Below are 14,131 nucleotides of genomic sequence, written 5' to 3' on the forward strand. Positions count from 1 at the left end.
TACAGAATCATTAAAGAAAGATAGTCCACAATTTATGGCCCTAGTCTGTGGACAGCAGGGCATTATTTTAACAATAAAATTGCAATCTGCAAGGGAAGTGGCCAAACTGAAGGAGCCACATAAAGACTTATAATTAGTATCAATCACTGTGACACTACTCTAGACATCTTTATTGCTTTAAACACACTAATCAAATACTTCTGCATTCAGATAGAAAGATTGATAGGCAGATCGACATGGAGAACATCCCCACAGAGAGCAATTTTAAATTATCAGTTGAAAAAGGTAACACAAAAGACAAAATACATTTAAATGGAGATGCAATGCAATGACTGAACACATTGCAAACTTAGCTAGCCATATATTTCTGCTATCATCCGTAACTTATATTTAAGAAGTAAAATGTTCTGCTGATCTCTCTCAGAATGCTGTACAACTTGCATAAATTTAAAGGCAGTGTGGTGCAGAGTGTGAGACCACAGAGCCCTGGGTTCAAATATCTGTCCAGTCAAAAGGCCCATTGAGTGACCAAAGTCTGTTCACTACTTCTCAACTTAACCTTGCATTTTCTTGTGAGGATAAACTGAAGAATCCCTTTAATGCAACCTTTGCTCCCTGGAGCAAAAGCCGGATCCAAACAAAACAGAATCACCCTATCAGGAATTTATCTAACTGCCATTGTGACGTACTAGAGTATCCAGTGGCATCCATATTCAATTTCACACAGCACATATGCTAAAATACACTGTTGTTACTGCTGCTCATATAAATAGTTTAGCATTCATGATCAAGAAATTCTGCAGCATCTCAACCACCCTTTAGGCCCAGATGGAGGGCCTTTGAAAGAAGAAAGGTTCCCACGTCACAGTCAAACAACAGTATCTTCAACCAGAATTACACACTTGCCTCCACAAGTACTTATATGAAAACATGTTTTGAATGCCACTGAATCAGAATGACAATGCTAATTAAAAGAGTTTATTGGGGTTTCAACACACACTCCAAAGCAACAGTTCTAAAATATGAGATGCTGAAGGAACCATGACCCTCTGACAGCTGAATCCCAAACTCTTCTCCACTTCCGCAAGTTATGTTTATATTGATTTAGACAGGAGATACAGTCCATATTCCACCCTATTTACAGAGTCTTAAAACTGCACAAAACCAAATCATCCATCTAAAACTGTATGGCACACTAATTGTATAAAGACTACACAATTTAAACAAAGTCATCATCCACTGCCACAAAATGTTTCCCAAACTAGGGATGACTCGACATTGCCTTTGGGAAATGCTCAGGTTCAGGCTTTGGCAGAACTTCTGAGGAGAAGATGTGACATGTCACACAGATGCATAAGCAGTTTTTCATGCAGATCATGACAAGACAGTCAGCTTTCAGCAGGGGTGCATGCCAGCTTGTGGAGTGCCAAGACCCAGGAAACCTGGCTGTTAGTTGGTGGTAGAGATGGGGACAATTTTAAAAATGTGAAACTATCTAATTTGCAGTCCCTGAAACGGTATTTGAACTGAAACAGTTATGCTTTAATATTTGCACATCGTCAATTTTGGAAATACAGTTCTCCAATCAAACTAATGCATATATTAGGGGGAAGGGTGTTTTAAAATTCATTATATTGAGGAAATTGCTTGCAAATATGGGTATATTAGGGCAAATAAGATAAAAGATAGTGTGCTCCTCAGTCTTTTATTCTTGTAAGATGATTTGTCAAAAGTGGCATAAAAACAAATATTTTTCAAATATTTTAAGTAAGTTAATAGTTCATCAAAGTGCACTCTCCTTCTGTAGTCAAACGGCTACTCAGATATATTAAGACTTTTCTAGTTATGCCTGAGAATGAATGAAACTGAAGATTTGAACAAGTCAGGAAAAGGGAGAACTCAAACATAATTAAAAAGAAAGAAAGAAGAGCCCCCGTTTTCATAATAAATGCTCTTGTTTTTAAACTATCACCACACACTAAACCTGGCTACTATTCAACTTTGCTCATGTTCTGAGATAACATCAGTGGTGCAACACGATGACTACGAATGCTTTGTATCCAGGACTAACTGTCCAACTTCAGGCTGCTTGAGGGTTTCATTGTCATCATTCTTTTCTTGCTGAAGTCAACACAGAGAACATGCTGTACAGTAGTCTCCCTAAAGACGATTGTGAAAGCTCCCATGAAATGCTTCCTGCAATGACCTTATCATCTAGTTGAAAACAAAAACAACGACAGACAGACACAGCAACTTTACTACAGATGAGTCAGGAACTGGCTCTGCAGAGTCAACGTTGCTCCATCTCTGACAGAACAGATGACAGTAAACAAGGCTTGCACAAAAGGGAAAATGAACGACACACGTCAGAAGACAGTCACTTCCTGGTCTGAATACTCCCGTTTTTACCAAAACCCAACCTTCTGCCCTCCCACACCTCCAATAAAAAAGGAAGACAATAAAAGCAATAGTCAGTCCTCTGGATTTGATAAGCATCCTTTTATGAGAAGCTTGGGGTAGAGGATATGACTGTTCACAGAAACCCATCATCTTCTCTCTGGCTGTGTCCTGCCAAAGCAGATAAAGGGGCTACGTATATTGCAATAACATTTCTAATATGAGAAGACAGTGGGGGGAATGGTCATATTGTGTCTGTGGGGGGGGGAACTATGTAGAAGTTAAGCACTGGATTCCATTCTATTTTGGTGTGTAGACGATGAAGCTTAAGGAAATATAAAGAAATGCAATGAAAGAAGTGGTTGTCAGTTTGGACACAGAGGCGCCTCTGTTCATGAAGCTGGGGCATAAGGGGAAAGAGGAGAGATTTAAGCTCTGCAAATCACAGGGCATACTCACACAAAAGCTCTGGCCCCATCTTGACTACATTCATCACCACTGCCAGTCACTGGAAGCAAGAGTAAATGGCAAGCAAATTAAAGCAAGCATCCACCCTGGGAAGGAATGTGTTGTTGCTGCATCGCACTTGTATAAACAAGACACCTTGCACCAGGGGCCTCGTTACATATCGTACACTTTGCATAGAACAAATGCTACTGATGAACATTTGCAAATGTCTGCAGTATACAGACACACCTGCAGGGCAGCCTGGAGTTAGCAGCCATTTCCACTCATATGTACACATAGCAGCAAGCCTGTTCGCTGCCACATATTATATAAAGCAGCCCAAATGTGCGTCAAGATCCTTGTGCCAAGAAAGGACCAAAAAGTTGACAGAAAGATGACAGAAAGTTTAATAACTCATCCAAGTGCTGGCACAGAAGGTGCCAAAGTCCATAACAGAAGAATTCATAAAGAATTCAGTTCCCAACAGACTATGAGCCAAACTAGGGCTGCATTCACACAGTAGTTTATTCCATTTCCCTAAATGCTAATTTCTGCATTACTGTATAGCTGAACTTTCACATGATGTAAAAGTCCCTTTTGGGAAACGAATGGAATATAGTGCATGTTTAGTGCTCATTTCTGTGTTATTTGATTCCAGGAGGGGGGGACGACCATTTGCAGTCCCTTAAACCTGGATAATCACAAAAGTGACAAAATTTGGGGGAGAATGCCAGCATACAGTTCTTTCCTGCTGTTTTCATTTGGGAACAGAAGCATTTGTCTCCAGAAAGCATGGGCGAGTAGTGACAGTGTCCAATGACGTTCATTGTTGTGTCCCTGCACACCCACGGGTGTGAATGAAATTTAACACTACATCCTGGCATATCAGTTCAAAAGCCACAGTTTCATAACACAACAGATACTGTGGTATGAAAGGAATGTTAGGAAACAGGACAGAAGCACTAGCATTATAATAAGGAAATCTAATGCAATATTCTCCATGTCTGAATGAAGCCTTAATGTGGCATGACCCGTGTAACTACCGTATTTTTCGCACGATTGGACGCACCGGACCATAGGACGCACCTAGTTTTTTTGGGGGGGAAATAAAGGAAAAAATTTTCCCCTTTATTTCCCCCCCAAAAGCAGGTCAGGGAAACCGAACCAGGTCAAGGAACAGCGGGATAGTGGCGCTGCGCCTCCCTGCTGTCCCCCAAGCTTGTGGGGCTGGCCGATGTCTGTCTGGCGGGCGGGGAGCTCTGCTTCAGGGCGCCCCACCCGCCAGGCAGCAGGCTGCTATCCGCAGCGTGGGGAGCCTTGTGGGGAACTCCTGCAAGGCTCCCCACTCTGCGGATGTCTGCCTGGCGCGAGGGGCGCTCTGCTTCAGGGCGCCCCACCCGCCAGGCAGCAGGCTGCTATCCGCAGCGTGGGGAGCCTTGTCGGGAACTCCTGCAAGCCTCCCCACTCTGCGGATGTCTGCCTGGCGCGAGGGGCGCTCTGCTTCAGGGCGCCCCACCCGCCAGGCAGCAGGCTGCTATCCGCAGCGTGGGGAGCCTTGTCGGGAACTCCTGCAAGGTTCCCCACTCTGCGGATGTCTGCCTGGCGCGAGGGGCGCTCTGCTTCAGGGCGCCCCACCCGCCAGGCAGCAGGCTGCTATCCGCAGCGTGGGGAGCCTTGTCGGGAACTCCTGCAAGGCTCCCCACTCTGCGGATGTCTGCCTGGCGCGAGGGGCGCTCTGCTTCAGGGCGCCCCACACGCCAGGCAGCAGGCTGCTATCCGCAGCGTGGGGAGCCTTGTCGGGAACTCCTGCAAGGCTCCCCACTCTGCGGATGTCTGCCTGGCGCGAGGGGCGCTCTGCTTCAGGGCGCCCCACCCGCCAGGCAGCAGGCTGCTATCCGCAGCGTGGGGAGCCTTGTCGGGAACTCCTGCAAGCCTCCCCACTCTGCGGATGTATGCCTGGCGCGAGGGGCGCTCTGCTTCAGGGCGCCCCACCCGCCAGGCAGCAGGCTGCTATCCGCAGCGTGGGGAGCCTTGTCGGGAACTCCTGCAAGGCTCCCCACTCTGCGGATGTATGCCTGGCGCGAGGGGCGCTCTGCTTCAGGGCGCCCCACCCGCCAGGCAGCAGGCTGCTATCCGCAGCGTGGGGAGCCTTGTCGGGAACTCCTGCAAGCCTCCCCACTCTGCGGATGTCTGCCTGGCGCGAGGGGCGCTCTGCTTCAGGGCGCCCGACCCGCCAGGCAGCAGGCTGCTATCCGCAGCGTGGGGAGCCTTGTCGGGAACTCCTGCAAGCCTCCCCACTCTGCGGATGTCTGCCTGGCGCGAGGGGCGCTCTGCTTCAGGGCGCCCCACCCACCAGGCAGCAGGCTGCTATCCGCAGCGTGGGGAGCCTTGTCGGGAACTCCTGCAAGGTTCCCCACTCTGCGGATGTCTGCCTGGCGCGAGAGGCGCTCTGCTTCAGGGTGCCCCACCCGCCAGGCAGCAGGCTGCTATCCGCAGCGTGGGGAGCCTTGTCGGGAACTCCTGCAAGCCTCCCCACTCTGCGGATGTCTGCCTGGCGCGAGAGGCGCTCTGCTTCAGGGCGCCCCACACGCCAGGCAGCAGGCTGCTATCCGCAGCGTGGGGAGCCTTGTCGGGAACTCCTGCAAGGCTCCCCACTCTGCGGATGTCTGCCTGGCGCGAGGGGCGCTCTGCTTCAGGGCGCCCCACCCGCCAGGCAGCAGGCTGCTATCCGCAGCGTGGGGAGCCTTGTCGGGAACTCCTGCAAGGCTCCCCACTCTGCAGATGTATGCCTGGCGCGAGGGGCGCTCTGCTTCAGGGCGCCCCACCCGCCAGGCAGCAGGCTGCTATCCGCAGCGTGGGGAGCCTTGTCGGGAACTCCTGCAAGCCTCCCCACTCTGCGGATGTCTGCCTGGCGCGAGGGGCGCTCTGCTTCAGGGCGCCCCACCCGCCAGGCAGCAGGCTGCTATCCGCAGCGTGGGGAGCCCTGTGGGGAATTCCTGCAAGGCTCCCCATGCTGCGGATGTGTTCCCGAAGCGCCTGGAGCTCTGCTTTCAGGGCGCCTGGCGCTCCGGGAAGCAGGCTGAGCGGAGCGCTAATCCCGAAGCCCCAAGCTTCGGGATTAGCGCGGCGCTTCGCTAGCCCTGGGAGAGCCACGCAACGTCGCGGGGCTCTCCCAGGGCTAGCGAGACCTTGCCGGCACCCAGAAGCTTGGGGCGCGCTGAGCTCCACGCGCCCCAAGCTTCGGAATTAGCGCGGCGCTTCACTAGCCCTGGGAGAGCCACGCAACGTCGCGGGGCTCTCCCAGGGCTAGCGAGACCTTGCCGGCACCCAGAAGCTTGGGGCGCGCTGAGCTCCACGCGCCCCAAGCTTCGGGATTAGCGCGGCGCTTCGCTAGCCCTGGGAGAGCCACGCAACGTCGCGGGGCTCTCCCAGGGCTAGCGAGACCTTGCCGGCACCCAGAAGCTTGGGGCGCGCTGAGCTCCGCGCGCCCCAAGCTTCGGGATTAGCACGGCGCTTCGCTAGCCCTGGGAGAGCCACGCAACGTCGCGGGGCTCTCCCAGGGCTAGCGAGACCTTGCCGGCACCCAGAAGCTTGGGGCGCGCTGTGCTCCGCACGCCCCAAGCTTCTGGATTAGCGCAGCGGTTCGCTAGCCGTGGGAGAGCTGGGTCTCCCACGGCTAGCGGATAGCTTCCTGAAGCCTGGAGAGCGAGAGGGGTCGGTGCGCACCGACCCCTCTCACTCTCCAGGCTTCAGCGAAAGCCTGCATTCGCTCCATAGGACGCACACACATTTTCCCTTGCTTTTTGGGAGGGAAAAAGTGCGTCCTATGGTGCGAAAAATACGGTATCTGAAGCCACTGCAAGCTTGAAAAGGCTTGGAAACTTTTTGAGGTGGGTGCTCCATTCACAGAAGACTTAAAGCATAATCCTATACATGCAGCTTCAGAAGAAAGTCCCACTATGCTCTGTAGTACTTAGTTCCAAGTAAGCGTGCTTAGGCTGCAGCCTTAGACATGCACTCCACATTGCTACTGTGCCTTCGATATCATTCACCCCTAGAACCACAAACTACAAGTAGAATGTGAACATAATACATTATTATAATGCGGTTTGTAACTAAAATTCTCTGAATCACAGAAGTGATTGATGATAAAAACGAGCCACCTTCTTTTCCTGAACCCTCGATTTTTCTTTCCCCTGTGCCACTGCAAACCAGCCCCCTTCTATGTACCATATTATAATGAATGCCATTGTTATTAGAGATGTGCAAAATTTATGTGACTGGAGCAAAGGCCATTTGCAATTGTCTGAGCCATGGAATTAATCATCAGCCAAGACTTTAAAATCACAGCTAAGAGACAGCAATCACAACCACCATGCATCATAATGACAAAATATGCAGATTGTCTTGGGAAAGAAAAGCACATACCCTCTTCCATCCTTGAGTTTTGGCACAGCAGGAAGCATGTTAATAAACATGCTTATCTCAATCAGTATTTTTCTCTCTTACGTTTCAGTACAGCAGAAACGTTAAAGGCAGCAATGTCACAAATTATGTTACACATAATGAAAAGTCTATTACAGGGGAGATAATAGCATGCTTCCTTGAAGAAGAGAAACAGAAGAGTCCCTCAAAAAGTCTGGAAATCAGCAGAAAAGTAAAGAAACAACCGGGAGTACAAGCTGTTGAAATAACAGCCGAACACAAGGAAGAGATCAGGAATAACTCCTGCTTACCCTTATCCCAGCACTGAGAGGTTGGTTTTATGTGTACACATAACCCTGCCTTACCCACATAGGGCATGTCTTGCTATGGCTTTTCTAACAGCAACCACAGCTGGGAAAGAAAGCATTCTGCTGCAAAAACATACTCCTGGCTGAAAACACAGCTTCTTGAAGCCACTGTTTGTTGTCATTGATTTAAATTATGTTTCATTTATAATCCAATAAAAACTCTTCAAAGTTGCTTATAAAACATCCTAAATTACAAGGTATAAAATACACAGTTCTGGTATAGTCTCCTCTGAAGAGCTCTCGGGGTACGAAATGTATTGGACTTGAGACACAAACGTGTGTGTGTGTGTGTGTGTGTGTGTGTGTGTGACCCATCACCTCCTCTGTGCACTTGACACACCTGATGAAGTCAGCTGTTGCCCAAAGAGCTAACCAGTTGTAGGGTACCACATGAATTTGTTTTCGGATTTTCAATAAATAAATAAATTCAATGGCGTAAAACTGTCACATTCCAAAGGTCTTTCTCATTGGCCATCCTCTTGAAGCACACCATTCAAGGACTTTAATTGTAGTGTTTAAAATGTAACAGTAACGTCCTGTTGGGATCAATATAATGCTGATGGGGGTGGGGCAGGAATTTCTGTTCTCATCCTGAAGCAAAGTTCTTAACCTGAGGTACTATTTCTGGGTTAGCGGAGTCTGTAACCTGAAGCGTATGTAACCCAAGGTACCATTGTACAGGGAAGGCCTCAGTCGACTGGGTTCAACTCCTTTGAATGAGCCCAGCCAAACAAATACACAGCTGAATGGAGTACTGGGTGCAAAGGCTCAATTAGGCATTGCATAAAACCTGCACATACCCAAGGTTGTGCCTCTATATTCCTGCTTAGAAGCTCATAAAATCTGAACACTCTGGCCAGCAGATAACGTTTTAGAGTAAAATAGCTTCTGACTGGCTGACGTGTTATGTTCCTTTAATGTCATGAACACACACTATGCCAGACAGACAACAATCCGACAAAGATTCCATTAGGTACGATCAATACACACTTGGCAGCAGACACTGCAGATGTATCACTTAAGCTAATATTTCGTTTTGTATTGAGCTACACAATTAATTGATACAAAAAAGGGGGCAGTTTGTATAAGGAGAGAATTATGTGCATGTTCCTGTCATATGAATCACATTAGAAAAGTCTAATCTCATTCTAGTTTCAAAGGGGAATTCTTATATATTCCCATTCTTCTAATATCCCTTGTTTTTTAAATCAGGGGTGGCTAACCTGTGGCCCTGTTGGATTCCCATTAGCCCCAGCAAGCATGGAGAATACACTTCTGAGGAGCCACAGGTTAGCCACCCCTATTCTAAAGGATATCTCATTAGACGCGTGGTGAGGGGACTACTGACTAAAGCAGCCTCTGGGCAAATGGACTCTTCAAGAAATTTTATGGTGTCAGCATCACAGAGCTTTACTGGTGACTACAGCCTTTTGTCCTCAGCTGAGGCAGCCTTTGAGAAGTGGGTTGTGGGCACTATCCTATAAGGAAGTTAAGACTACACATACCGTATTTTTCGCCCCATAGGACGCACCGGCCCATAGGACGCACCAAGTTTTTTGGGGGGGAAATAAAGAAAAACATTTATTTCCCCCCCAGGCGCTTGTGGGGCCGGCAGCGGGGAGAAGCGCTCTTCTCCCCACCACCCGCCTGCAGACCAGGTCCGGGGACAGCGGGAAGACGCGCTGCACCTCCCAGCTGTCCCCGGAGCTTGCGGGGCTGGCGGCGGACGCGTCTCCCCACCGTCAGCCTCCAAACCACATCGGGAGACTGCGGGATGGCGGCGTTCCGCCTCCCCGCTGTCCCCTGACCTTGTGGGGCTGGCACTGTGGCTCTCCTGAAGCCTGGACAGCGAGAGGGGTCGGTGCGCACCGACCCCTCTCGCTTTCCAGGCTTCAGCGAAAGCCTGCATTCCCCCCATAGGACACACACACATTTCCCCTTCATTTTTGGAGGGGGGAAAGTGCGTCCTATAGGGCGAAAAATACGGTACTATAACATCCTATTCTTCTAGGAATCTAGAGGAGAGCTTATCCAACTAGGAGTGAGTGCTCAGGCTGGTCCACACTTATGTGGGAGAAACCAATAGAGCTCCCCATGGATATTCCTCGCTTGTCTTAAAATATGTATTTTCTCTCTCTCTCTCTCTCTCTCTCTCTCTCTCTCTCTCTCTCTCTCTAAGCTTATTGGTTGGAAACTTTTCAGTTATATATTGATGCTGGAAACTATTCAGCAGGTGGTGCAAGAGTTTTCACGATCTTTGAATTCAGGGGGGCTTGTTCTCTGGATAAAAGAGGACATGAGGCCTTCTCAGTAGCTGCGTCCTCCCTGTGGAATGCCCTCCCTTCAGATGTCAAGGAGATAAAGAATTACACAACTTTTAGAAGACATCAGGAGGATTTTAACACTTGATGTTTTTAGATATGTTGTAAGCCATTCAGATGGGTGGGGTATTGTTGTTGTTGTTGTTAAAATCCAGAATACTGGCCCCACCTTCTAAACAGGTAGTAAATGTAAAGATAGCTGCTGGACACTTGGAGAAATGGGTGAACTGTTTTGCCAATATGTAAAACAAATGTTTATCTGAGTTAGAGAGCCACCTCTGCTCAAAATGGGGCCATCAACCCATACAATCCTTTTTACAAATTCAGATTCACTTGTCAGTCCTAGCAACATAGAAGTAGGGATCCTACAGGAACATTCACAAACACACACATATTTTTATGTTGCCATTTCCAACCTCAGGCCTGGGGATGGAATGTTGCCCTCCCAGCTCTCTCTCTACAGGACCTCTGGAACTCTCCCTAAGCCACACACCAAAAACACACTCTGATCACAATCCTCACTTGCCCTGCTTTGCACCCAATGTATTTTTTGCCTGGCTGGAAATATCCCTCAGCTTTTAATGTCTCTTGCTTGTCAAGATGCAAGATGCGAATGGGTGTGAAGCAGGTGAATGTGTGTAGAAAACAGAGTACGGTACAAAGGTGAATTTTGCTTTTGCCTTTGGCTCAGTCACAAAGAAAGGAATCTTAGTCCGTGGGCTGAAAAAGGTCTTCTACTCTAAATAATCAAACCGAATGGCATGGTAAGGTGAGCAGGGGGACAGATTCGCATAGAGTTAGGCATTCCTTTATGACAAAATGCTAGAATCCAAACTATATTTATTCCTTTCTTTTTCCTTTTTCCTGGTGCTGGCATCAAAGCCACATATAAATAGGAATATGAAATCTGATTAGCATGCAGTGGTAATATCTCACTGCCTCCAAGCATATTCAGAATACAGTGGGAATGAATGGAAGGTGTATAAACAGAAGATGTATAAACATAACTCTGTTCCAGCTGGAATGCAATCCCTTTCTCTGAAAACCCCTCTCATGAACAAAGTCATGAAATGCAGATTTCCGATACAGCTGACAAAAGCTTAAAATAGCTGTTTGGGAGTTTGTAACGAACTCCCAAATAAAAAGGCACAGTTCGGCAATAGAGTTGCACACTTCCTCAAGGATTCTTGAAAGCCAACAGAGGACTGCGTGGTTGAAAAATGGATATAAAATAAGGAAACTTCTGTCTCTCTCTCTCCCCCCCCCCCCCATTTGCTTACCTGGCATTACTATAAAACTATAAAAGCCTGACAAATCTGAACACGTATTTGAGAAGAACCAAAAGAGATCTAGTGAGAGCCAACTAAGAGCACCTCATAACACAAAGTGTACTGGGCTGTACACCTCCAAAGAATCTAATTTTCATTGTATAACCAGGGTTGCTCTGTTTTCTAATATTTAAATATACTTAAAGAGCTGAAAGGGAATGAAATAGAAGGGGTCAGCATAGGTCCGAGCGGAAAAGCATCCTGCAGATAATTATTTTATAGGTGTGGAGAAGGTGGTTCGTTAGGAAGGAAAACAGCAACTTGCACTGACTATTCTCAGAATGATCTTGCCTTTGAAGGAACTGAACCTCTTATATGGCCTAGTACTGTTTTGATAAGGGACGCGGCTGGCGCTGTGGGTTAAACCACAGAGCCTAGGACTTGCCAATCAGAAGGTCGGCGGTTCGAATCCCCGCGATGGGGTGAGCTCCCATTGCAAATGTCCCTGCTCCTGCCAACCTAGCAGTTCGAAAGCACGTCAAAGTGCAAGTAGATAAATAGGTACCACTCTGACGGGAAGGTAAACGGTGTTTCCGTGCGCTGCTCTAGTTCGGCAGAAGCGGCTTAGTCATGCTGGCCACATGACCCGGAAGCTGTAAACCGGCTCCCTCGGCCAAGAAAGTGAGATGAGCGCCGCAACCCCAGAGTTGGCCACAACTGGACCTAATGGTCAGGGGTCCCTTTACCTTTAGGTGGGTCTAGGAGAAGAAAATGCTGACCCTACACCTCCACAGCCTTGCATTCATACTCAGAGGAAAAATCTGTGCCTGCTGCCTTGTGGGACATCTTAAGTAGCAAACCTGAGACAAATCGAGAATGGAGTCCCTAAGACAGTTGGATGGTGTATTTTATGCCTCCTTCCGGCAACTCCTGCAACCAAGCTGGTGTCAAATGTATTACTCTGCTCTCCTTCAGACCACATCAGCAAAGGCCAACAGGGAGTCTTGTCATCCAGGCAGTCCAAGACCTCCATTGCACTGTCTAGGCTTGCGCCCTGGAGAGGTCACTTTGGTGCTAACGCAGCAAAAACAACGCTGGAAGCAGCAGTTAAGTGTTACCAGTTTCTGCAGTCACAGCAAGCGCTGTGATTCTCCAATGGTTTGACTTCACCCTCCGAGGCACACTCCATTGTCTCTCAAGACAGATGGATGCCAGCAAGGTGGTTTTGATAATGATTCCTCCAGCCTCCAGAAATTACATACGTAGATCAGTCAAGTTTTCCACTGACTTTGGTGTTGTTGCCTAGCCACTTCCTTCTCATCCTAAACTATTATTTCGTAATTACGATCACATTTTCAAAAGCTGATTGATGATATAGATGCACCAGAAATATGAACAACTAATGGATTGCAGAACAACTCAGCACTAAGTTTTGTCCTGTAACTTTACTAATTTCTCACTGACCGAGTGGCTGAACTGATCTTCTGCATTGTATTACCAACACTAAATAGGCCGTATAGCCCCTTCGCTCACTTGCCAAAAAGGAGGAGCAAACCATCTAGGAGGTTTTCCACTAACTATAGTTTCTTGGTTCAGACAAAACAAGAAACTGTAGTTAAAGCAATACTGTTTTGTTTTGCTCTCACCAAAGAGAAAGGAACTGCATGTGTGGCTAAAAGACTAGTATGCATCTCGGCTTATTGAGATATGATTGTCCCAAACCCAAATTGTACACCCAGAATTATTCAATTCATGACAAGACGGATTACAATCCAATCCTTCCTTGTAAATGAAATGAGCCTTTTGAGCTAAGCTTTCCTGAATGTTCAATACATTCCATTCACAACTATCCCCACTGCCACACTGCGTTACTTTCGCCTTGCACTTCAAACAGATTTGCTGGTGCTCTGAAACTAGATACTTTTTAAAAAGTCATTAAAAGCTACTTAATGGTGGGGGCTCTTTAAAGTACAGTATTTCATCCAAGGTCAAGAGGCTATCTCACACATATGTATAACCATATGCTGTTTCGTTTGCACATATCATTTTGGGAGTTATCCCTCTAGGATCTCTCTTTCATGGGAATAGTTGGCCACAGTTCACTGTGGATTTGTGAAACACATTCCAGACTGTAAAAAAGAAATGTTAATCTGGGATCAATTTTTCATCAGTTCAAATGTACTTTCCAATCTACAACGATCTTCATTCCTGGAACAGTTTTAGAGTCCACTCAACATTATTAGATTTGATGAACCAATATATTTTTAATGGTCATATGCTTTTGCTTCTGTTAAGGGATATAATTTTGAGAAACACTTTCTTCTGCCCTGATGAAAAAGTAATTTGTACTTCGCACAATCTGCATGGTAATTACAAGCCTACACACGTATACTGCATGATAATTCCTCCATGATGGGTAAAAATAAGGCTACAGGGTTTCTTGCAAGGCTCAGGGGCCTTTTTGACAGAATTATTTGTCCCGATTCTAAACAACACTTAGAAAAATATTGGGAGTAAGCAAGTGAGGAAAGAGAATATTCTACTCCAGCTTTAATCAATTCAGTTGACAGAGGTCTCCTTCTCAAGACACACACACACACACACACACACACACACAGAGAGAGAGAGAGAGAGAGAGAGAGAGAGAGAGAGAGAACCATTTCAATAAATGCAGACATGCATTCTCACAAGTCAAAATGCCTGAGCATGAATGGGGAAAAAATTCAAAAATTACAATACATACCAGGGACCCCCAGCCTGTGGGCACATTTGGAATGTATATATGCATATATAATTTACATGGGTACCAAGAAATTCTTTCTGTCCCCCTGAAGGGTCCAAGGATATCATGCATGATCCCTATTTTATGCCTGTGATTTAATGCTGTGATTTATTTATTTTTTAA

At 47.2% G+C, this 14,131-nt stretch overlaps 1 protein-coding gene across 31 annotated transcripts in view; it reads right to left on the minus strand.

Annotated features, from left to right (window-relative positions):
• The window catches only part of LOC114601368 (uncharacterized), a 347,155-nt gene that overhangs the window by 132,530 nt on the left and 200,494 nt on the right, over nt 1–14,131 (minus strand). The window contains exon 1 of one of the 31 annotated variants that reach the window (XR_013394000.1): nt 7,273–7,854. The exons of 29 other annotated variants lie outside the window; for them this stretch is intronic. The gene's annotated coding sequence lies outside the window, so the exon portion shown is untranslated. Of the gene's footprint in view, nt 1–7,272; nt 7,855–14,131 lie in introns of those variants that run through there. One more of the 31 variants, XR_013394001.1, reaches the window with a different exon arrangement.

Source organism: Podarcis muralis, chromosome 8 (assembly GCF_964188315.1).
Source record: "Podarcis muralis chromosome 8, rPodMur119.hap1.1, whole genome shotgun sequence".
Classification (NCBI taxonomy): Eukaryota; Metazoa; Chordata; class Lepidosauria; order Squamata; family Lacertidae; genus Podarcis; species Podarcis muralis.